The following is a 25794-nucleotide window of genomic DNA, read 5'->3' on the forward strand; positions in this document are numbered from 1 at the left end:
CTCCAACGTCTAAAATAATTGATAAATACTTTGCAATGGCAAAAGTATGTCAGGCTTTTGAAAATCTTTGAAACTTATTTGAAAATTATAGCCTATTACAGTGATAATGCTACAGGGCTAGACTTTACATTGGTAAGAATGGAAGGAAAATAAAATGCATAGGCATAATGTGGAATATGTGACATGTATAATAAAAGGTATGGAAGTACTTTTTCTAAATAATATCATTATTGTCAGGTGACCATTTTTTAGCCCCTACAACCATAGTATGATTGCAAAAAATGTGAGAATTACATAATGTAAAAGAGACTGGAGGTCAAAAAGCACTTAAATATGTGATAAACTGAAGCAGGTGGATACTTGAGGCATAAAATAATTTTTTTGTCTCTTCTTTCAGTTGAGCAATCCAATCAGTATGTTAGACCTAAAGTACCTACTGAGGAAATTTTCTTCAATTACATAATTTTTATGACTTTTGGAGATCAATCAAGACTGTTTATCAAGTTGAGCAGGAGATATGGTCAAACAGCTCACATTATAAAATGAAAGTTTTCAATGAAAGTGTTTCATTGTCTAGACATCGGAATGCCTGATTTGTAGAAATATCTGAGATTCCAAATTTTCATAGCTTTGGCATTGAATTAACTTTTGATGGTTCCAGACATTTCTTTAAAGCCCAGGGTTTTTTTAATTTAGGAATGTATAGCATAACATAAACTTAGAAATAAAATGCTGGTTACCAATGAACATGTTCTACAACATAAAATATAGCAACAAAGTTATCACCCACCATGGAAAGATATGGTTTCGTGGGCTATTTTCCATTGAAATTTTTTCAATTACATTTTATATCCTTTATAATGTCAGTGCAATAAAGAAAAAAAATAGAGAGAACTAAATCCATATCTATTCATCTATTAATTGCCTCTGGAAACTAAAATATCCAATTACTCAAATAAAAAGAAACAGACAGCATTTCTGACAGCTAAAACTTTTCAAGGAATTACTAGAAAAAAAGCAATTAAATTGTACCTCAAAATCTTGAGCAATACCTAGGCTTCAGTAATCTGTACTTTCTTTAAGTCAGGGCAATTTTTAAGATATTCAGATGAGCAAATGGTTATGAAGTTTTGTCAAACTGCACAGTAAATAAGTCAATAAAAAAAACCTTATGAAATAAATGCTTTTGCACAGTTTCTTCAAATAATATTTACCTTATTTTCTTGTTAGTAGTTACAAAGCTATTTATTCCTGTGCCTCTGCTGGAGTAGTTAACCATTCCAACATTTAAAAAGAACACCTAGGCAATATAGCACAGATATGAAGGAAGAAATGTATTTTCATGAAAGAAAAAAAAATATGAATGTACAGGCATTATAAATATTGACTGGTTAGAAAGTACCATAATTATATTTAAGAATTTGAGGAAAAGTATCCCAAAGACAAAGGAATTAACCAAAGAAAATAAAATGAGGTACAATTTAATTTAAAAATCCTTGTTCTTGATTTCACAAGTAAAGATACTGTGATTAACACTGTCTTAAATGAAGTTCCGTGGAAGAGGGTTTACATATCTTTAAGAAAATTACATTTTTTACTGTTTATCAAAATATCATATCTAAATATTTATCTTGAGTTTTCAGCAAAAGCTTTTTAAGGTAATTGATCAGAGAGTCATAACAAGAAGTAGGAGAGAAAAATATTATTTTCTCCCTAGAGGTCCCATGAAGTAAAATACTGTTCAGTTATGACAAAGAAAAACTAAGATTTTTACATGCAAAGCAGATTTTACAACACTTTTTAAGAATTACCCTGAAACAGGCTTTATAATTTTTGTTGCATGCATTTCAAAATAATAAAGTTAGGACATGAACTCAAACCAAGACTTTAATTCATTAATGGTAGAGCACTGACAATGTTTCATTCCAAATTTATTATCCCAGAATAATGGAAAGATTGCAGGATGCACCCTCACAGCCCCTGCTCCTTGTGGGTTTGTATATCTTGATATTAAGGAAATCAGGGAAGGAACATTATGTGTCTGATAATCATCAGCAAATAAAACACAGTTTTTAAATAATGGACATAAAAATAAAGTTGGACAAGGCATACTTAAATACAAGCATTTCCTGGGTATTATTTGTCTTAATAATAAAAATGGGAAATTTTGACTGCATCTGTGATATTACAAGGTTTGGTTTTGGGTTTTTTTGGTTGGTTGCTTTTTTGTTGTTTTGGTGGAATTTTTTTGGTGGTTTGTTGTTGTTGTTGTTTTGTTTTTTGGTGGGTTTTGTTGTTTTTTGGTTTTTTTTTTTTGGTTGGTTGGTTTTTTGGTTTTGAGACCATGGAAAATCTCTTTCTAGTCCTACTGGGTATAGTTCTTTGTTGTGTATGGCACAGATCTGAAATGAAAAAGATCAACTTTAAGAGTCAACAAGAAAACCCGCAAGACAAGAAAACTTCCACAGTTTTAGTTTTCTATGAGAAAATTGAAGTATTATGTACAAATTTGATATCCAGATGGTGACTCATAAAAATCAAGATCTTGGCTATAGTCTAAACTTGAAAAGAGGTTTAAAACACTTTAGTACTTTATAAATTAACAGATAAATGGGTCCAAAGGAAAATTTATCTCTCATAAAATAGGGCCCTAAACATTTGGGTCTGTCTAAAGCAAACAGGAATCATGTGAAATAATTTGCCTCAGCTGCTTATTAACATTGTGGTTGATAGGCAAAAATTAGAGATAAGAGCAGGGTATTCATTACATTGAAAGTAATCTTTGGGGACTTCAAGTAAATATAGATTTAGGACTATAATTCTGTGATTTAAAGCAAAGGAGCTTCACTGGAACGAGAATTTTAATATTCTTCAGAGTGGGCTACAAAAAGCACAGCTATGGAGTATAAGAGAATCCATTTCAATATCTTAAACTGAAACCTAAACTAGAAAATTGGAACTGTTACACTGTTAGAATTTACAAACCTTTGGGAATGATCTCAGCAAAAATTTCAGGGACCACTACATATCCAGATTTTAGGACTAATTAATATATATTCAAGTATTCATCAGTACAGTGTTAAAATTTAGGGAAAGTATTGAGTTTGTGTGTTTTGCTGGCAAATTCAAAGGGGAGAAAATGAAATCCAACATTTACATGAAAATTATAAAACCGTAGCAAATCCATTTTTCTTACAATAATAGATCCAGTTAGATATTTTTCAAATAAATATTTTTGTGAAAAAACCACAGCTTTTAATGAATGAAAAAAATGAAGGCAAAGTGAAAACTGTTAATGGTAATAATTTCAGTTTCCCATTTAGCTGATATAATATTAGAAAGATTAGCTTTCATAAGCTTGAAATCTTTAACTTCTTTATATCTCTCAACTGGCTTTCATTCCCTTATCATATAGAGAATGAGTTATTTTTGTTTCCTTTCATGTTTCTCTTCTTACCCATAATCTATCACAAAATGATGAAAGGTCAACTTCTACATCTGTATGGTTATGATATCAACATTTATCACTCACTGGTTAAATTTATAAACAAACTCTTCTGCAGTTTCTCCCACTCTAAGCTCCTATAACTTAAGCTACCTCATTGTTGTCATAGAGAAAAATTGTTCAATTCACATAGCTCAAATCAGATCAGGACCAGAGAGGTAGTAAACCACACATAATTATCTGGCAGACTACATATTCAGGTTCATCAGCAATACTACCAATAATACACAATCTCAGAGAGTAGGAAAATGTTATTACACCTAGAAATTTCAAAATATATTTCTGTAACTAGCACCTGGCTATGGCACCAGCATGGACATGTGGTCCCATGTGATCCCTGGGAACATGGAGGAGACTTCCTCTCCCGCCATGGGACCTGGTGGGTGCCATGGAGCCTGGCTGGGTGCTGGATCTGGCCCAGGCAAGGCTGGGGCTGCCACAGGGTGATGCTTGGCAGTGCCTAACCATGGTCACTACTCCTCTTGTTCCAAGGGGTCTTCCCCACTAGTATTAAATACTTCCAGGAATCTGTGACACTGCTTACCTTCAGATCGACCACTCCTGTTGTTTCCTGGGCTCACTCCAATGCCTATCAAAGTGCTTTTTTCTCTCTTGTGCTGTACTTGGAGGATTCTGAACAATAACAATCATTCACATGTATAAGATCCTACACCCAAACTTGTATCATTGCCTCTGGAAAAGTAACTACTACAATATATATCTACTTTTTAGGGATTTTTTAAATTTTATATGCCAGTAGGATTGTAATGGCATTTCAATACACTTCTCTTATAGAAACTGTGCAGATATATAGTTTAACTGATATTCATGTTATTACATTAAGATCATAATTACAGTGAAATCCTGTATCAAAATGGATAAGCTTAGTACTTGAACAGCATGTTTAATGATTTGGTTTTTTTCCCAGTTAGTATTTTCTTTCAGAATATTTGTGCCAAAGGGCACAAAAAATATTTTTTTCTCTTGTATTTTATCCATTTTGGGGGAAATAGACAACTTTACTGGTAGAACTGGTATCTACATTATCCACATTAGAGACTTTAAACAATTTCTGATTTGGTTCCTTGAAATTAGTGGTTGTCAGCAGTTGATGTCCATTAGATGTAATCCCCTGGAATCATTCTTCCATGTTATTTTTACCTAAAAGGAACTCAGCTTTAGCAGTCTGGAAGCAGACTGCATGGCACACCAGGGTGTTGGTGAAGATAATGGGGAAATGGATTTGTTTCTAAACTATGACTCTCATGAAGAGGCACCCCTTACAAAAGACTGTCTCTACTATTTAATTTTATTTTCCAATTAAAATACCTTTTTTTTTTTTTTTTTTTTTGTAAAAGTCAATTAATTGCTTTAGACAAATTTCTGCAGCTACAACTGCATTTTTTGGAAAAAGCCCAGAATTTAGATATAGGTCATCATTACGTAGATGTCGTGCTGGTGTTAAGTGCATCTTTTCGAAATTCCAGGCAACTTTTCTATCATCCATTAGAAGTTTGTCCACCAATAAGTGGAAGGTGTTTAGAAGGGAAAGTCAAAGGATCACAGACAATTGATTACATGTGTTTAAATTAGAAACCTACATGTGAAGTTTCCCCTGCAAGGGCATCATAACTGATCTTTAATTGTTTGGAATTTGTTGCTAAATCCTAAAGCAAAACAGACTGATAGAAAAACTAGTGAATATAATGAATAATAATTGCTTATCACTAAGTAGAAAACACATTTAGTTACAGTATATTAAATCTTTGAAGAAGTAATATGAAAGAATAAAGCGATTTTAGGAAGCTTTTAATAAAGAAATGGTATAAGGTGTTTCGTAGCAAAGTGCAAAAGCAGCAGCATTATATTTTTTGTTCATGTACTTAACAGAAATTTTCAAAGTTCATGGTTAGAGATGTGAGATGACTAAGTGAATTACCTAAGTGAATTACCTTAGTGTCAAGCCCAAGGCAGTAGTGCTACAGCACCGTGGGAATGTAAAAGGTGCACAGAGGAAATAGTTCTTTGTAAAACCTATGACAGCTGTAAGGACAATAATAGTTCCACTGAAGACTCTACAACTTGGAAATTTCCTGGGATATAAAAGTTCAAATCCCCTTATACATAATAAAAAATCAACCATTTTTCTAAATAAACCTTAGATTACAGGTGGTTTTGAGATACATAAAACTACATTCTTTAGTGATTTAAAAAAACATAGATCAATAAATAGATAAATTTTACAATTATATAATGTGCTTATAATGTTTTATTTAAAAACTGCCAACAGCTTCTGCTCTCATTTGTATAACTCCAAAATTTAAGAGTGTAGAATTCATCAAGCTGAATGTGAAGCATGCCTTTATACATCAAGCATGAGAGGGGGCTTAGTACAGAAAGTAATTGCAAAATAAGTTAGTTTCACTTAAATCTTATTTCACCTTGTGAACTCCAGCTGTGACATACACAGGTATTTGTAATTCCTTGTAATTCCTATGGAAATTATCATGTTCATTTTAAGAAAAAGCTGATTACACACAAAAAAGCAAAAATATGTGTTCAAAAGGAAAAACAGCATTTTGGTGGTTGAAGTAAAAGTAGTTGAGGTATATTATACTATGATATATATATTACTGAAAGCACATTTTTCACTGAACACAGTTGGTGATGGAATTGCTAAATGATGGTTTCAGTCCTCCTGGGCTAAGATATTATGGGCAAAGTGTTGGTTCTTGCCTGTGTACATTCAGAAGATTGTACTAACAGTAAGATGGTTGAATTCCACTTTTCCAGTCACAAAGTTTCTTTAGGACTTTATGGGTCCTTCAAAGCAGAGGAAACCATTCTCTGACCATGAAGATATTTTCAGAAGATTTTTTTTAAGCAAGTAACCTGGAAGATACTGAGTCATAGCAGTCTGTGGAGGCAATTTTGTGGATGCTGCCTCCAAAATATTTTAAATGCCACAATACTTACTACTGCTATAAGATAAGACAAAGAAATGTTCAAGAATTTAAACATGTATTTCAGATTATATAATTGTGCATCTTCTGGGGGACTGTACAATAGCTGTTATGAGGGGTTTCAGCTTGGGCAACCAAAAGAAATTTTGTAAGTACTGAAGTGTTAGACTTAAGTAGGCATGAAAGCACTCTCCAAAACTGAATCATGATTCACACAAGGCTGAACACTAAGATATGTTATATTGAAGTCATAAGAGTCATAGCATCATAAAATTATTTGAATCAGAAGGGCTCTTCTTAAAGTTCATCTAGTCTAACCCATGCCCCAGCCACCACCATAGAACATTTTCCCTAGGTGTCAAGGTTGCTCAAAGCCCTCATTAAACCTGTCCTTGAGGACTTCCAGTGATATTAGACATGCTGCTAAATGGTGTTGCATCTGACATATGTCTCTGAATTTAATAGCGATATATATGATTGAAAATTTGCTTAAAATTGTTCAAAGCTGTAGAACTAATTTTCAACTCTGCTTTTCTGTTTTTCTATTCCACAGGGTAAGACACTCTGCAATCAACACCATTTATTGAAAATGAAAAATATGTAAAATTGCAAATTCATAAAAATAGACAGCAAATAAATAGAGAACATCTGCCCATTTCAGTTCATGAACCCAGCTCTGCCAATCATTAAACTGTTTGATGGCTGCAATGAGTGTGGGATGTGATGGCACGGAGTGAAGTGCTCTTGGCAAAGCAGCTGGGCTGAATCAGGGCTGTCGACCTCTGGTCACCAAGATGAGAGGATCCTACTGCTGCTATCTATCCTTCCTCTAAGATCTCTTGCATCTATCATCAGAGGACATTTCCTATGGATCCTTCTTTCCTGATATTTTGAATGTGTGCAGTGAGAATATACTGTCATTTACACTGTAAATTAATTTTGCTGTTTTCTTAGTTTTCTTAGTTAAAGCTTCAAGGCATTTTCAAGTATTCTTTTTGTCAAAAAACACACAACTGTGATTATTTCCTTCTTTGTGTAAAATACTGTGGAAATTATATTTCAACTGATAAGAAAGGATAAGAAAAGAAAGGGAAATACAATTATATAGTAATACGTTTCTTGAACTAATACAATTTTTAATTTAAATTTGATAATAGTTAAAGTTTCTGTAATTTTGATCCAGTACTGTACCATGTGAAATACACAGTATTATAAAGTTTTTATTTGCTTTAGGGTTTCTTTTGCCATAATGAGCTCTTTGTAAGTAATACTCAAATGCAGTAAGAACTCTGACATGATATTTCTATTACAGAATGCCACTTTGTAATTCACTTTATATTATTTTTTTCCTAACCTTTACTTGCTAAAATGGTCCCAAAAGTTCTTCTTTTATTACTAGTTGGTTTCCTAATTCAATACAGTTGTTATGCCATTTACATATTTTCCTGTAAATGGAAATGTCTAGACACATGCTTTGATTTTCACTACTTAAAGAATTGAAAGTAGTAATTCCAGTGTAGTAAAATGTTTTTAAAAGTTTTTGGATTTTTTCATTTTTGTCAAAAACTTTATAAATTTAATCTATAGAAATATGGATATTTATGAAAAAACAATAATCTCTCTGACAAAATGAATTCATTTATACTGTTATATTGCATATGAATATGAAATGGCTTCAGTTGAGACCTACACAGTTTCAAAACCTAAACCACAAGCCATCAGACAGGAAGAGAAAATACACACATTAAAAATATAGTTTACATTACCTGTGGACTGACAAACCTTTTGTCCATTTGATTTATACTATAGCACCTTAGAATTTTCAAAAGTTAATCCTTGACAAATAGTATAACTAATCTAGAATGATAGATGAAAAACTATAAAGTGTCAGCAATGGTTCACTTTAAACTGAAAGGACCTACTGAGATGCTCTTCTCCTGGGTTCTATCCAGTACTATTCAATACTATTCAGTACTCTATTAATATTTATTAAATCTGTATACATTACCACAATGGAGGAAATTTCAGTAGCAGGAATGGATTAGAATTTCAATCATTTTGAGACTGGAAAACTGTTAGGAAGAAAAAGGTTTAATGAAGTCAAAGGCATAATTCTGCACTTATGGAACAAATGATTTCAGAAACGGGAAGAGCGGAGTGAGGGTAAATTGCAATCACCAGAGCAGGATTTGGGGATTAAGATACAAAGTAAACTGTGGTGAACTACTATTGAACTAGTTTGCTATTCTGAAAAAAAAGATAAATATTAGGTTGAGGTGTACAATTATGTGGTGTCTGTAAGGGTAATAGTTTTTCTGTACCTGAACTTGTTAAATTATAGTGTATACTCTGTCTCTAGTGTATAGATCAGCTGGGGAAAGCCAGGGCTATAAAAATGTAATTTACAAGAACAGTTTGAAAGCATTTGACTTACATGGGTGGAGAGGCAAGGAGGAGGTTATAACCTTTTTCAAATACACAAAAATATGGTTGCAAACACCAATGATAAAAATTAAAGTGTTTTGCATACTCACAGTCAAGCAAACTGGAAGTAATGGATGTAAATTGCATCAAATGGGACTTTAGGTAGAGATTAGGAAAAACATAAGCTATTTTTAAAACGTGTGATAGATTGCCTACATGCATTATGGATTTTTCCTCACTAGACCTTTATAAGGACATGTTGATCCATCAAAAACCATTCAAGCAGATGAATATTTTGTAAGCCATTTGTTTTCAATTATTTTTATCACAAACATGCTAAATATGGATTTTTCTTGGCTATTACAATGCTAACTGATAGGAGGCACCAAGATACGGAGGTTGAGAATGAATGTGATTGATAAAAATTATTTTCAAGAATGTGAAGACTTACAATGCTGTTATCTTTGGGATTGAGTGAAATGGTTGAGAATCAAAATGGATGATTTAATTGATTTGGTTTCTAAGAGTATATGGAGAGAAAAAGACATTACAAATTCCACAGCCTGGGGGCTGGAAGATAAAAATATACATACCTGAGAGAAAACTCATTCAAAGACCCTAGGTTCAAAAATTTAACTTTCTAAATTAGGAGAACATAATTTGCCAATAATTTTACAATAGTGAAAAATCAGTATTTACAATAGATCATGGAGTAGTAAGTTTTTTAATTCATAATCTCTGCTTTTTTTGTGTGAAATTAATTTCTGTGCAGCTTGTAGTTAAAATGGGACAATATCTTCCTCTTAAAATGGTGGTATTTTACAGAATATTCTGAGTTGGAAGGGACCCACAATGATGATCAACTCCAACTCTTAAGTAAATGACCTGCATGGGGCTTGAACACACGACCATAATGTTATTACCCTGCTGTAGCCAACTGAACTACTTATAAGGATATCAGTGCATAGAACATCTAGCCAAAGATAAGCGACATATAAACCAAAGTATTCAGGAATGAATGATAATGCTATCTTTCTGCATTCTGTTAGATAAAGGAAATTTAAAATCTTGCCACGATAACACAAAGCTATAAAGGGTTGTCGTTAAATTCTGTCCAGAAAGGTTTATCTTCTCAATACATTTTTCTTGTGGATGGAAAATTGTCACATTTGGCCTCTGAGATTGTGATATTATTTCTGTACCTGAGAAATACACTAAGAATTTTAACTTGTCTAGGCAAAGGAAAGCCTTGACCTTTTTTCAGATGAAGTACCTCAAAAATATGGTGATGAGGACCACAAAAAAAACCATAATGCAAATCTTCACTTTCCTGAGGGGAGAACCGGATCTCACAGGTTACTTGTTCCAGATCAGAAGAGAAAATAAGATAAAATCTTTTCCCTTTCTACATGTACTTAGCTCTCTCCACAGTAGTTTATTCTGTTAAATATAACTTTTTAACCTGAACCTTTAACTTGAGACTTTAGGTACTATTAAAGACTCCGTCTTGCAGAATTTTTAATGGAAGTGTACATCAAAATTTTAACCCTTTTTTAAAAAATTCATTGTTCATGGAATTTAGTTCATGTTTTACATAGATATGCAATGAATGAATCTGTGTTAACTAAAGGCTTCCTAACTGCTGATATTGTACTTTGGATGTCTGTAAATTTATTACATTCATGGAGTCATTCACTAGAAGTGAGTTGAAATAAATTTAATGCATTTAATCCTTTCCCCGACTTGAGGAAAACAATATGGTAATATTTGTATTTTACTTTTTAACAATGCTTTTCAAAAAACAGTTACATTGATGAATTTGGTTACCTGCACACAATAGAGATATAGTATATTTTACTATTCAGACTAAAAATAAGGCATTTATTGATCTATAACACCAATGAATTTCGGGTCACTGGCTTTATAGTTAAATTTGCAATGTTTTGTCAGTTTCATTTCCTAAACTTTTTTAGATGGTTACATTTTAAAATTCTTTTCTTCTTTCTAAATTTGACTTATACCCTCTACTTTATTTCTGTTTTATGTAGCTTATGATAATGGAATGAAGAATTATTAGGAAGTTTGTCAGTATCAGGGGTGAGAAATGGCTACAGATTTCCTAGAAAACTTTGGGTGATAATAACAGGCAGTGATTGCAGCAATGTAACAACATTTTGGGTTCTGTGACACTCTTCAGCTACTGATCAGAGACTAAATTACATGTAAGCTATTTGTTTTTTATCACCTAGATCTAAATATGCCTTTAATATGATCCAGGAAAATCTAAATTATTTTATTATTTAGTATTAACTAGTCTTCCCCAGCTTCCAGAAATCTGGTTCTTAGGGCCTCATCTTCCCTGTAATCTATGGTGGAACTAACGTCAGGGGCTCTGAAGCAGTGCAGAGCAGCATTTTCTGTGTGTCAGGCGCTACCATGGCTCACAGCACCAGCTGGGCGGGCTCACAGTGGGGTTTCTTCCTGTGGAATAAGCATCCTATTACCCAAGGCCTCCTGTGCTGCTCTCAGTGATTCAGAAACCTCTAAGCAAAAATTAATACCAAAAGAAAAAGTAGTTAAAGTCCTTGCACCACTCTACTCATGGAAAAGAAATTTGATTAGTAAGAGGGATAACAGCAATTCCATTGGTATGACTGAATTTCCTTTAAAGTCATATCAAAGGCCTGGTATGTTCATTAGATCATAGCATGAGAAAAAGATGAAAATGCAAAAGAAAGCAAAATGATATTTACATTAAAATTTGATTTTACATGTTTCACCTGGAAGTAAACTACCAAAATTAAACTGAAGAATTTATTTTCTGAGTGAAAGACACATAGAAATCAATGTTTGCATCAAGTATTCTTTAGGCTTCTTTCTGCATTATTTAATCCAACATGATCAAAGTTTGCTTTTATTCCCTTTTAGTCTTTTAATAATAGGCCATGTGTCCATAATATATAAAAGACAAAAAAAAAAAAAAAAGGTAGAATTCAGTATTTATAAATATTGCAAACACTTTTATTGTAATAAATTGATCTACCTTTCTGAAGTCATAGATGACTGCAAAAAAAATTACAGAATGCGTGTGTATTTAAAGTGTTGTAGAAAAAAAGTTTCTGACTCATTTGCACAGGTAGCAGCAAAGACCTGCAGTATATGACAGGCAAAAAAAAACCCCAAACCAACCACAAGCCACACATGTACTAAATTGCCATAGCCAAGGGATGAGTGCATACTAAAGTAACTCAGCTATTAAAAAATAATTTCCAGCGATTTTAAGATATTACATTCTTGGTCCTGTACATATGTGGATGTAGCCCAAATGCAGGAAATCCTGTTACTTCTTGAGGCTGTGTTACTGTTCTAGTGTCTTTGAACAGTGTAGTAGGAAGCAGAGATCAGAAAGACTTCTTGTACTTTTCTCTTCACACTTTCCTGGAACAGTTTATCATGACTGAGTCATAAAGGGAACAGATTGTAATATTGTCTTGCAAAAATCCATTGACCTTGGTAGGGATGCCTTGTGATAGAGAACTCAGCTTAGTAGAAGACATAAAAGTGGGGGCACTGAATGAGTTTCCTACACAGAAAGAACAGATCAAAAGGGTGACCTTTTTTCCTACAAAAGAGTAACCAACTAGTAACTTCAAATAATTGAACTATTCTGAACTTGATCCTAAAAATAATATATTTTAAAAATTTGACTCCTTTTTGGTCTCATAAAGTCAAATATGCTATTTTTGGAAAACAATCTATCAGATAAATAAAACTGTGAATCTTGTAGCCTGAAAATAGTTATTTATTTAAATTTTACTCTAAATGAACATAAGAAAAATACTTCCCATACTAAGCATAAAGTAGGAGAAAATAAAAGTCTTTATTCAACTCACTAGCGGTGATTAAGAAGTATGTAAATCCTGATCTTCAATCAGTCATTTCAAAGTTAAACCTAAAGCAAAGTAACCCAAAAACTGCCCTGCAAATTTCTCATTACAGTACCATTTAGAAATGAGATTTCCAGCTGAACTGCAATTGTGTTTTGTTAAACAAGCTGTCAGATTGCAATTGGTATGTGCAATATGGAAGTTATTCAAGGGTAAAATTCTGAACATATGCATAATGATCAGAAGAAAAGATATGTGATATATTAATTTTGTTTCCATTAGAGAAAAAACAAGCATAAACTGCTCACTGCAGTAAATAAATGAGCTGGACTTGTCCATATCTGGGAATTTCTTATCTGAAGAAATGAAAAGACTACATTGTGTAATCTTGATTTTTCTTTAAAGTCACCAGTCATGAGTGTAAAAGACTGCCTTGTAGGAATCTGCTGCAGGAGAACAACAAACAATGTACATTATAATTCTCACTTGAAAAAGTATCTGTTTTACTGCAACAGCAACTATTTAACTGTTGGATTCTCTATCTTCTTTAGGTATGTAAAAACACTGGAATTTTTAATATGCTATTTCATTGAGTCTTATCAGAATTGTCAAGCACATTTAGAATACAAACTAAATAATTTATACCAAAACAATTCCAGTTATCTAAATACCTGCATTTTGAAATCTGGATGTAAAAAAGCAAACCAAAACACAAAACTAAACCCAAAAAACAAAAACAAAAATCCCCAAACCTTCAATAAATAGGTGTATAAAAACAATCTTTTTTTTAGTGGTCAGGCTCAAAAATGGAATTATTGGTCTTGAGAAAACTTTTATTTATATAGTTGCAGAAAAGAAAGAGTTTCTCTGATTTTTTTCATCTTCCCTGTAAGATAGAGGTAGTTTCAGTTTCCAGGTGAAGTCAGTAAAACAAAATCTATATAAAAAAGTAAATATATAGTTGAAATTAGTTTTTTTGTATAGGTGTTAAAGTCCAAACTTTTTACTTTTACAGTGAAGAAAACTCAAATATTTTATCTATTTCTCACAAACTCATAAAAAAATTTCCTATTTTCAAACAAATATTCTCAGCCTTTCAGGAAAGAGCTTCTTAGAAATTTTCCCTAAATCACTGGAACAATTATTATCTGTGCTTCTTTTTATTTTCTTGCTATTTTCTTCCTACCTGTATTTTCCCTAAGATTGCACTGTTTAAACTATATTATATCTATACCATTAGTTTCTAGCTAAAACCCAAGATTGTCAGTTTTAAATACTTACTGAAATTTAATACCAAAAGCTTAGTGGTTTTCTCTATTTCTTTTTTTTTAATTATTTTTTTCCAACCTGCAGCTAGTGTTATTCAGTTTAGGGTTTGATCATCCCAGGTGGCAAAGTAAAATTTCAAAGACAGCATATAGTTCTCTCATATAGCATAAATACATTAAAATTTATCAATGACATTACTAAGGTGTCTATAGAAAATAATGAGTATATGATGTTGTTACTAGGTTGACATCTTAGGAGAAATGGAGGATGTTCATAGTGAGGGCATTTGTCTTCCTTTGTCTTCCCAAGCAGCCTTTATGCATGCTGGAACTTTTCTTTCTGGGGATGTCTGAACATTTGCCTGCTAATGGGAAGCAGTGGGGGAATTTCTTGTTTGGCTTTGCTTGCATGTACAGCTTTGACTTTATGTATCAAACTGTCTTTATGTAAACCCACACATTTTCTCACCTTTACCCTTCCAATTACCTCCCTCATATCTGCAAAAATCCAAATTCGTAGAATCCCAGAATCATCATGATCATAGAATGGCCTGGACTGGCAGGAACCTTAAAGGTCATTTACTTCCAACCTCCCTGCTATGGGCAGGGACACCTTTCACTAGACCAGGGTGCTCAGACCCCATCTAACTGGCATTAAACACTTGCTACCATGGGCAACCTATTCCAGTGTCTCACCATCCTAACAGGAAAGAATTTCTTCCTAATATCTAATCCAAACCCCTCTTTCAGTTTGAAGCCATTCCCACTTCCTGCCACTCTGTGCTCTTGTGAAACCTCTCTCTCCATCTTTCTTGTAGGCTCCCTTCAGGTGCTGGAAGGCTGCAATTAGGGCACCTGAAGCCTACTCTTTTCCTGAACAATCCCAATTCCCTCAGCTTTTACTCATAGGAGAGGTGCTCCTTCCCTCTAATCAACTTGGTGGCCTTCCTCTAGACTCACTCAAACAGGTCCATGTCCTTCCTGTGCTGGGGACCCCAGAACTGAGGCAGCAGTGCAGGTGGGGTCTCATAAGATTGGAGTGGAGGGGCAGGATCACCTCCCTCTCCCTGCTGGCCATGCTGCTTTGGGTGCAGCCCAGGAGTGCGCATTGCCCATCCACCACAGCCCAGGAGTGCCCATTGTCATCCACCCAAGCCCTTCTTGGCAGAGCTGCTCTTGATGTGTTCATCCCCCAGCCTGTGCTGATAGCAAGGGTTGTCCTGACCCAGGTGCAACATTACGTATTTGATATTGCTAAATTTCATGACATTCCCATAGGTGCACTTCTCAAGTTTGTCCACATCCCTCTAGATGCCATCCCATCCTACAGATCTTGTTCACCTTGGTGTTTCATTACTCAGAAAGTTACAGAGTCAGTCTGAGTTTTGTTTGTTTTATTCGTTTTACTGACACCATTATAAAACAAAAACTGGATTTACTTTTGTCTGAGAACATAAAAGGAGAGGTAGACAATGTGAAATATAAAAAAAAAGCCTCTGACAGCACTTATTTTGATTAATTAGAAGAAGCAGAATGTTGTTTCCAATTATCTTCTGGTATGCAAATATTTCTTGTCTGAATCTAAGGGTTTATTAAATAGTGATGGCCAGAAAAAATATTATAAAAATATCAGCCTTTTGACCATGGTCCTGAGATATCTGAAAGTTTTATTTTTAAAATCAACAGTTCTGAATTTTGTGTAAAGTTCTACTTAAGTGGGACCATGCTCACATAAGCATCATTGTTGTAAAAATGTTCCTAAAATTTCTCAGAAGAGGATGAATTAACTATGTAATTACAGGAAGCCATGAGTAAACAATCCAGAAAGATTTAAAATATAAGAAACACTGAAATGCACTGATCCTGTTTGTCGCGTTCCACTGTGGGAAACTGCGAGGAGTTCTTTTAATAATAATGGATGGTCAGGAATGAAATTAAGCCAAACGAGGCAAGCATTGTATTGAAGAACCATTTATTGGTAATGAAAGAGCAAAATAAAAGGGAGCTACCCCACTAAAAAGGGCCAGAAAAGGTAGAGCAAGAGAAAGAGAAATGGGGCAGGGAGGGGTAAGAAGAGGGCTTTACCACTGGAGGTCAGGGAGTGCCGTTGATGTCCTGAGGCAGGGCTGTGCATGCTGCCTGCCTGGGCACGGCTCCTGTGGCAACAAGTGGCCGGACACCAGGTGAGGGGACATCGGGCAAGAGGGCCAGGAGCCTGGACCGGGTCATGGCAAGGATGGGCAGTGGGCTGGCATGGGGCAGCTGGATCACAGGTGCCTCAGGCAGGGATGCACAGATGGAGCAAGCAGGGACACAGAGAGGCAGGACAGATGTAAGGGTGAGCAAGAGCCAGCCAGGGCAGGAAAGCTGAAAGGCAGGACTCCAAAAGCAAGTTCGAAAAGCCCCCAAAAGAGTCAAAAGGCAAAGGACAGAATGGCCCAGGGAGCTTGGGGTGCAGTTACTTTTTATGCCCCTGGCTCTTCCCAAAGTCTGCCTGCTGACAGGAGACCTTGGGCCCTGTCTGATGTCCCAGTGCAGTCCATTGGCAGAGACCTTTTGCCATCTGACTGGAGAGCATCTCTGGGGTACAGGGTCTTTGGTGTTCCCCTGCTGACTGCCTGTCCCATGTGAGACATGACATGGTGGCCAGACAAAGTGCCCCCAGAGACAAGGCTTTGCTCCATCTTCTCCTGGCTGTTTCCTGGATGTGGCACGTGTACAACTCCTCCCCCACGTGCCTCTGACAACCATTGTTGAGATATAAAAAAAGTTATTGGCTCCTCACAACATTATAATTTATAAATCATTTATGAACAGGAAGTAAGGATGTTTTCAAATTGTATCCTTTGTCCAGTATCTTATGCAAAGTAATAACCCTAATAATATATATCTTCAATATAATATGTCCCTATAATTTGCATGTGATAGCTTTATAGCAATTTCTCTTCATGGAGAAAATAAGTGCTTACAATGTTGTTGTGTTCTTGCTGTGACAGGCCAAATTTACTTTGAGGCTTCTTATTTTATTACCATGTCCTTTGTTACAGAAATTATTAGCTTAGACTGTTCCAGCTCTGTTTTCCTACAGTGGTATTGTTTATTTTTATTTGAATAATGGTTACAATGTTTTATATAAGGCTTTCATTTGAGTCAATTTTATTTCATGGAGACTTTATTGACTAGTATTGGGTTTTTTCCTTAGCATTAATTATTCTGATCCCTGAAAGATAGGCTGTAAATAAATCATCATAGACTGATGTCTATAGAGCAGGTATTTGTTTATTGCAATGCTGGTGGTGAGAGGGATATCTCCATTTAACTCACCCACCTTTGTCAAGTGCTGTGGTATATTTATACAGAAAGCATTGCTTAGTGTTATTATGTTGCTATAACATCATCACATAATGCACCAGAACTAATTTACATAGTGTGATCTCATGGTTTTTAGATAGTTCTTTTGCACTGCACTTATGCCTCCCCAGTTTGGGAGTCTTCAGGAGTCATCAGGGGTCTTTGATGAAAGCTTCCAAGGTCTTTGCATCTGGACTTTTCAACTTTGTCTTCAGAGCATGTGCAGTCATGGTGTTCCTTGGTCTGTCTGGACTCAACAGGTCTAAATTCTTTTTTTTTTTTGTGGCTAATGGGCTTTGCACTTGCCAATTTTTCATTAGTACTATACTTAGCTATCTCTAAAGCTATTCACCTGGTGAGGTTTTTTTGTCTATTCAGCATTAAGCATTAGTTAACATGTACAAGCCATTACATTGTAAAAAAAGTTATTTATATCATGTTATATAGGTACAAAAGTTATGATTCAGGTTATATAGGTATAAAAAACTATGATTCAGGTTATATAGGTTTCAGGTTATATAGGTATCAGGTTATATAGGTATATTGATATCAGGTTATATGGATATTTAGAACTCAAGCTATATAAGCACCTTGTAACTTTGGTCTAAGTTATATAGACATCAATTTATACAAGTTTTTAAATGCTTCTGAAGAAAGGAAAAGAGATAATTTGCTTCTGTATAATAAGATCAAGACGTTTTCCACAACTCATATAGGGTTTTTTCCTATCTGTTAATAAATTAAAAATAAATTTTAAAAGTAATTAAGCATAATTGGCTATTCCATGCATGTTTTGAAGACTGTGTTTCCTATCTCTGTGATAGTTTTCTTTGGGTTCAATAAATAAATTTCTTTGTATTTAGTAGTTACACAGTTAATGGCAGATTAGCTTTTGCATTTTTTCCCTAAATGAAATTGATTATTCATAGCACTAGAAGCCTGAGTGCGAAGATCAAAACACCAATATTAATAGCTAAGTGAAAATAAATTTTTGGGGTTTTTTTCCAAATTGTTTTTTCCTTCATGGGAGTAATGTTTTATATATTTTCACCAAATTTCAAAAAGAGATGTTTCATAATTCTATCAAATATACCTACCAGCTGGAAGTCTTTTTTTAGGGAGAATCCCCTTTGTGTCTTACTATGCATGTATATATGCAGTGTGGAATACAGATCTTTATTGGAGCTTTTGTTACTTGTTAATCCAGTATCTGATGCATTACCTGAATTTGTGAACTTGGACATTCACTTTGGAAGCAAGTGAAATGCACAGTGGGTACAGAGCTTTCTAGAGGAAGGATATCTATGCTGTCACATGAGCTGTGTAGGAAAAACCAAACAGCTTGTAAAAGCACGCACCACTTCATTAATAAAAGAAATTTCAAAAGGTGTTCATCCCTTAGACTACAACTTTCAGGCTTCTGTCTATAGGACATTATGTTATTTTCTTATGTTTTAATATTTTGTGGTGCTAATTCTCCTCTAGAATACTTTTTTGCTTAGTATTATTTTGATATCTCATATTTTCATTGAATCCTAATGATTCATTTAAGAAAATATCAGGACACCAATGCACATAACTCTTATTTGTCCCAGTGATTATGACATTCAAATATACTATACTTACTTTATAAGAATGGATGATCACCAGAAACTGTTTCCTCAGACATAAAATCCATGTCCAACTACACATACTTACACCTTTAAGAAATTTTAGAAAGAAGAAAATACATACTTTTTATATCAGCAGAAAGAAACACTATCATTTAGGATAATGATTAATCTGACAAATTGAGATGAAGACCCTTACTTTAATGTGTTTTTGCACAAAATCTCACTGGACTCATCAATCCTGACAACGTTAGTAGGCTTCATTAAGGATTAGTTAAATTAGCCATTACTTCTTAACATTATTGGCTAATTGCTTTGTGAATCTCTGGCAGCTCTAGAGTATACTAAATACATATCAATACAGTAAACTTTAACTTCACACTAGGATATCACACTATTTAAAACTTGATTGATGGTTGATCTTCAAAAGCTGAAATGGGCTTTATTAAATTCCTAAGTAGGAAGAACAGAAAAGTAGAGTGAAGATTTGTCTGGTACAAATATAGTTTTTAATATGCTGAAAATATTGGTGAAGATGACTGGCTAAATTTTCAGCTGAGAAAAAAATCCCACAAATTCTACAGATAATTCTACCACCTTACAGTATTTCTTGATTTGAATACTGTAGTCCCCTTTACTAGAGTCCCCTTTTTACTGTAGGCCCCATGCCACATAAAAGCGTGGCATGAATTACAAATTGACATTTAAAGCAGTAAAATGTGTTAGTTATTTCTGGAAAAATGTATTGTAACCTTGTCCAGATGTGATCTTTAAATATCATCTAGTTCAGCTGCCTTGCTGTGGACAGGGGCTACTTTCACCATTGCACATGGCTCAAAGTCCTATTCAACCTAGCCTTGAAAATTTCCAATGATGGGGCATCCACAACTTTGTTGGGCAACCTGTTCTAGTGTCTCATCACCCTCACATTAAATACTTTGTTCTTAATATATAATGTAATATCTGGTCAAAATCTACCTTCGTTCAGTTTTAAAACCATTATTTCTTGTCTTATTCATACGAGCCCTGGTTAAATGTCTCTCCCCATCTTTCTTATAGGCCCCCTTTAAATATCAATAAGGTCTCTCCAGAACCTTCACTTGCCGAGGCTACACAATCTCAACTCTCTCAGTCTCTCTTTATGAAAATAGTCTCTCTGACCAATTTTGTGGTCCTCCTTTGGACCCACTCTAATAGGTCCATGTTGTGCTAGGGGCCCCAGAACTATATGTGCTGTGCAATGCAAGGTCTCACAAGTGTGGTACTGGGAAGAATCACTTCTCTCGATCTGCTGGTCATGTGTCTTTTTATGCAGTCCTGGGTCCATTTACTTTCAGGACTGTGAATGCACATTTTCAGCTCATGTCTAATTTTTCACCCACTGGTATACCCCAAGTCCTTTTCTGTAGGGTTGGTCTCAATCCCTTTCTAATGCAGTTTGTACTGAAGAAATATGAAGTACCTGGTTGATTTGTCCATGCCTCTTTGTCATTTATGAAAATAACTCATGACTGCAGAATTTATGCCAGTCGATATGGTGGTCTTCTCCTCAGAACAGGTACCTATCAGTGCTTCCAAATAGTAATAGATCCACTTTGGAACAAATTGACAGCTTGAAGCCTACTACTCTACGAAGAATACATTAATCAGTAGTAAAAATCATCACTTCTCTGTTGAAGTTCTGTCAGGATTCAGCAGAGAATTAAAGCTTTGTGACCTGTGTGTAAAAAAAAGAGCAAACCTATGTCTATTGTGCAACATTGAACATTGGGCATTTGGGAAAGGAATAATCTTCCAGTCCTTGGTTCTAGAGTAGTAATGCAGGGTATGAACATTTTTATCAGGATATAACTGCAGCTGGGATAGAGAGGTTTCATTGCATGTTGCTCTTTTGCTAAGGAACAGAAAATCCTGACTTCTACAGCTGCAGCACTGCAAGGCCTGGAAGACAAATCCAAGGAAGAAAGGGCACAAAAAAAGCTGTGCCTCCTGTAACTTGTGGTAAATCACACGTTGGCCTTAGGTGTCCTCTGGTACCTGGATTCCTCTATTCTTGAAACAAGCTGACACTACATTTAATCCATAGGGGAGGGGTTTGTTTCCATATAATTTGGAGTTTTGTGAATTTTCATCATCATCATTGTGTCTGGATAGCAGAGGGATTTCAGATAGCTAAATAAGTCCTGCCAGGACTCTGGGCTATAGAAACAGCTTCCCACTAGGAATCAGAGAGTTTACCCTGACTACCCATGCCTCAGGAGTCAGAGACCAAAGAGGGGGTAGGAATGTCCCTGCTTTGGTGATAATCTTTGTAGTTAAGAAGACAGATGGTCTCACATGAAGATAAATGGTCTCCTAGAAATAAAGGCTAATTACCCTGCTGGGAAATGAAGAGTGGAGAGATGAGAGAGCCAAAAAGAAAGCTGAAAATTTTCTCTGCTGTTTTTTTTATTCTGTAGATCAGCACCTGGGTTTTAAGCACTTCCAAGTGAAGGTTCTTGTGGCAGAACTAAGTGAATGACTCTGTCACATGTTAAAACAGGGATGAGATTAAAGGATGTGAATCAAAAACTGTATGATATTACAGAAAAAGAAGAAAACCAAACCAACAAAAAATGGAACTCTGTCCTCAGAAATCAGATACATCTCATCAGAGCTCTAGTGCAGGGAATTGTTCTTTAAATGAAAGTTTGGGGTTCATAACTGGAGTCTGTGAGCAAAAGACCTTGGGAGGTAATCCTGTGAGACTTCTGTCTGGAAGTTGTGCCATGTAGGTGTGTTAGCTGGCACACATCTATTACACCAGAGTCTGGCTTCACAGGTAACATACATGGAATAAAGCTTTGGAGCTAATATCCTGATGGTTTTACATCAGGGATAGGGAAATGTAGTTTAGGAAAAAAACAATGGAGATTTCTGTATGACAATTACTGTCTCTTTTGATCCCACAACACTGGGCTACTGACAGGCATTTCACATGCACAATACATTTTCCTGTAATTGAGGTGCATGTGAAGTTGCACTGTTATTGTAGTACCATGCTAACATCCCGTGTCTGAGTCCAAAGCAGTCAAATTCTTTAAAGTCTCACATCCTCCAAAAGATAAATATGTGACGTTGTGTTGGGTTGACCTTGGTTGACTGCCAGACTCACAGAACTCTTCTTCCTAAAAAGAGCTCAGAAAGAAGAATGAAAAAGAATATGGGTCAATATAAAGATTGGGAGATCGCTTAAGAATTGCTATCACAGCAAAATAAACTTGACTTGGAGAATTTTAAGTTAAATTAATCTATTAATGAAATGAATTAAATTAATCTATTAATGAAATGAAGTAAGATATATCAGGTGATGTATTAGGACAAAATCAGAACACTTTCTCCTGCGCGCCTCTCTTCTTTCCAGGCTTCCTGTGATATTAAATGTGTTAGCATTAGGCAAGAAGACAAAGCTATCTAGGTGATATCATGTTAGCTTTAGTATAAGAATGACACATACTAAGATTTCATTCTCAAAACTCATTGCAAAATCAAGATTAAGTTAGCAGAAGGGATCTAAACCTGTGACACTGATGGGTAATTGGGCAAGTCTCTGGACATTGTTGTGAATGAAAGGAATATTACTAGTGAGAGATACACTAAGCTGCAATTTACTTTCACAGAGAAATAATTGTGTTTGAATGGTGCATTGTCAGAGATAGAAAACAAGAGCTGACAAGCCCTCCTACCTCTATTGAATAAAACATGGTTAATTTGATTCAAATATGGTAGCCCAAATTTGTGTTATCTTTTCTCAGTATTTCATTATCACAATTAATGTGGGCAGAGAGAAATCTGGTCAGTTTGTCCAGTGGTGGTGTCACAGGCAAAGTCCCTCATGTTTTTTTTTTAATCCAGCCTTGCATACTTGCAGTTTCTTCTTTGAAGCAATAATGAAAAATCGGGTTTGACACTATAATTGCTAATACACTTTGGGTTTTTTTTTTTCCTTCTTTAGATGTGAATGCAAGAATGAATTCAATACATGGCTTCAATACATGTTACAGCATTTAAAAGTGAAGGTCTGGGGTTTTTTTCCTTAGATGACCAATAATTCAGCAAAGTATCTGGACCAGCAAGTGTGTATTATGTCAGTAAATACACCTTTTAAATTACACACAAAATGTGTTACATATATATCCAATCCCACACATAATTCCAGTTCTTATCACAAGCTATTGTTCATAGCACCTTTTCTAGTAATATATTTTCTGACTGTTATTTTCATGTATCCACATTCTCTCTACTAAGTGAAATTCCACATAAATATGTGTGTAATCTCAGAAATATCATGAGGCTTTTTATATGTTTCACTATGTCACCACAACTCATATTAGCTACTGCTATAAACAGAAAGTTCTGAAGAATGCTTCAAGCTAGTGTTGATGTTAAAGGTGCACATTCATAGATAAAGAAAAGTGATATATTTATCAGCAAAGGGCAAAGAAACAGAAGAGAATCTGGCATTGTTCTTAGGTATTTTCTGGCAGTGTATTGAGAAAGCCACAAGTATTTATCCATTTAGAATGAAAAATATAAAAGAAGTTGAAAGAAGTGAAACTTTGGAAGATTCAGACTAGTAAGTGGAAAGAATTTATCACTACTGCTGACATTGGCCACCTGGGCCACCTGGGCACACACTGGCTCATGTTCAGCCGCTGTTGACCAGCACACCTAGGTCCTTTTCCACAAGGCAGCTTTCCAACCACTCTGTCCCCAGCCTGTAGCTCTGTATGGGGTCGTTGTGACCCAAGTGCAGGATTTGCCATTGGGCACTGTTGAACCTCATAACACTGGCCTTGGCCCATTTATCCAGCTTGTCCAGACCCCTGTGCAGAGCCCTCTAAGTGCTGTAGCAGGCCACCATTACCTGCTACACCACTTAGGTGCTCATTCTTCCTGTACCTGTCTTCCAGCTCAGGAGACTGTTCTTACTATTAAAGCATTAAGTCCCTCAGCCTTTTCCTCATCTTTAGTCACTATTTTTCCCCCTGCAATATGTCATTATCTGAGCTTCCCTGAGGTCAGTATTTTCAATAGATCTTCAGTCTGAGCTTGTAGATAATAGAATTCCAATAGTTTTTGAGACTGGGAGGATTAGTGGATTAGTGCCCAAGTCTTTTGACACAGAAGAGCTAGGTTAAGAGATCTGCTTTGGGTCAAAAGAGAAATGAGTTTGATAATCTCTGCTTAGTCCCAGGGAAACATTTGTACAAATCACAGAACGACCTTTAAACATTTTCTACTATTGAAATTCTTTACTTACAAAGGTCAAATCTGGTGCTACATGCAAAGAAAATCATCCAGCAAGGCCATGTCTTTCTCATTGAAACTGAGCTATAAATCCAAAACATACTGAGACTCTCACCACTTAGCAATCATACTCAGATTGACTATAACAACTCATATGATTCAAGTATCTCTGATTAAATATTCACATTCTTTTTTTTCTTTTTTAAGCTATCCATTTCAGTCTTACCACTTTTCATTTCATGTAGTGAAGCAGTCAGTGGAATTCCCTCAGACTATAATCCAATATAGAACCTGGACATTTCTATTTTCCAGTGTAGACTAAAACAAACACAAAAAACCACCTCTAGTTCTCTGTATAGGGTGCTGATGGACAAGTGCTGGCAGCAGCAGTGGCTGCAGTGAGCACTGGCTGGGACTGCATTTTGCTGGACATGGCCATTTCCAGCTGGCTCCAGCCCATCTGCAACAGGGCACAGCTGAGCCCTGCCAGCTGAGGTGAGGGAACCTCTGAGAAAATATGTTAGAGAAAGGGGAATAGCCACACAAGCAGTGTGAAGAGTGAAGGTGGGAGAAGAGAAACAATGGTGATAACATCAATGCCACTGAAGAAGGAGGAAAGGAGATGTTCCAGCACCAGAGCAGATTTCTCTGCAGCCCGTGGAGGGCAGTGGGGTCCACTTGCTGGAATGGATGGCTGTTTGCTGAAGGAACTTGGCTCAGGTAGTTCCACACAAGAACAGGGCTAAAGGACTAGAGCCTGTGGAGATGACCCTTGCAGGACCAGGGAAAAGAGTGAGGAGGACATAGCAATAAAGATCAACTGTTATGGACTGACCACAACTCCTGGACTGCTTAGTGTGAGGAAGCAGAGGATTGTGGAGTGAAGAAGTGAAGCTGAGATTGGGAAAAAGGGAGGACAAGAAAAGGTGATTTTAATTTTGTCTTCATTCACCTTCACCACCTTACTCTATTTTAACTAGCAATACATTAAATTTATGTTCCCCAAGTAAAGCGTATTTTGCCCATGATGGAAATTGGTAAGTGATCTCCCTGTCTTTACCTCATCCCAGGAGGTTTTTGTTCTCTTTTCTCCTGTCCAGTTGCAGAGAGGGAGAGAACAGTTAAGCAGGGGTCAGCAGCCAGTCAAGGTCAGCGTGTCACAACCTATTTTTGAACTTTTTAAGTCCATCTAAAAACATTTAAAGACCATGGCTATGAACATAAACCCTATCCAAGAGCTGTCCTCAGCCCACTGTGAACTTACTCAAATGCTCTTTTATGATGGAATGCCTGGATTGCAGATAAAGATCAATGAGATTAAATTGTAACCTGACTAGATTTGGAAAAATTTCATATCTGCATATGGAATCTATTTCAAAGTAAATATATTAGGATGAAGTATGATTTTTGAATAACTATTGTTATGTTAATAAATTTGACAGCTATAGAAATGTCCTTTCAGGCCTACAAGAGACAGGAATGAATCCTTTAATCGGT

Source organism: Agelaius phoeniceus, chromosome 3 (assembly GCF_051311805.1).
Source record: "Agelaius phoeniceus isolate bAgePho1 chromosome 3, bAgePho1.hap1, whole genome shotgun sequence".
NCBI lineage: Eukaryota > Metazoa > Chordata > Aves > Passeriformes > Icteridae > Agelaius > Agelaius phoeniceus.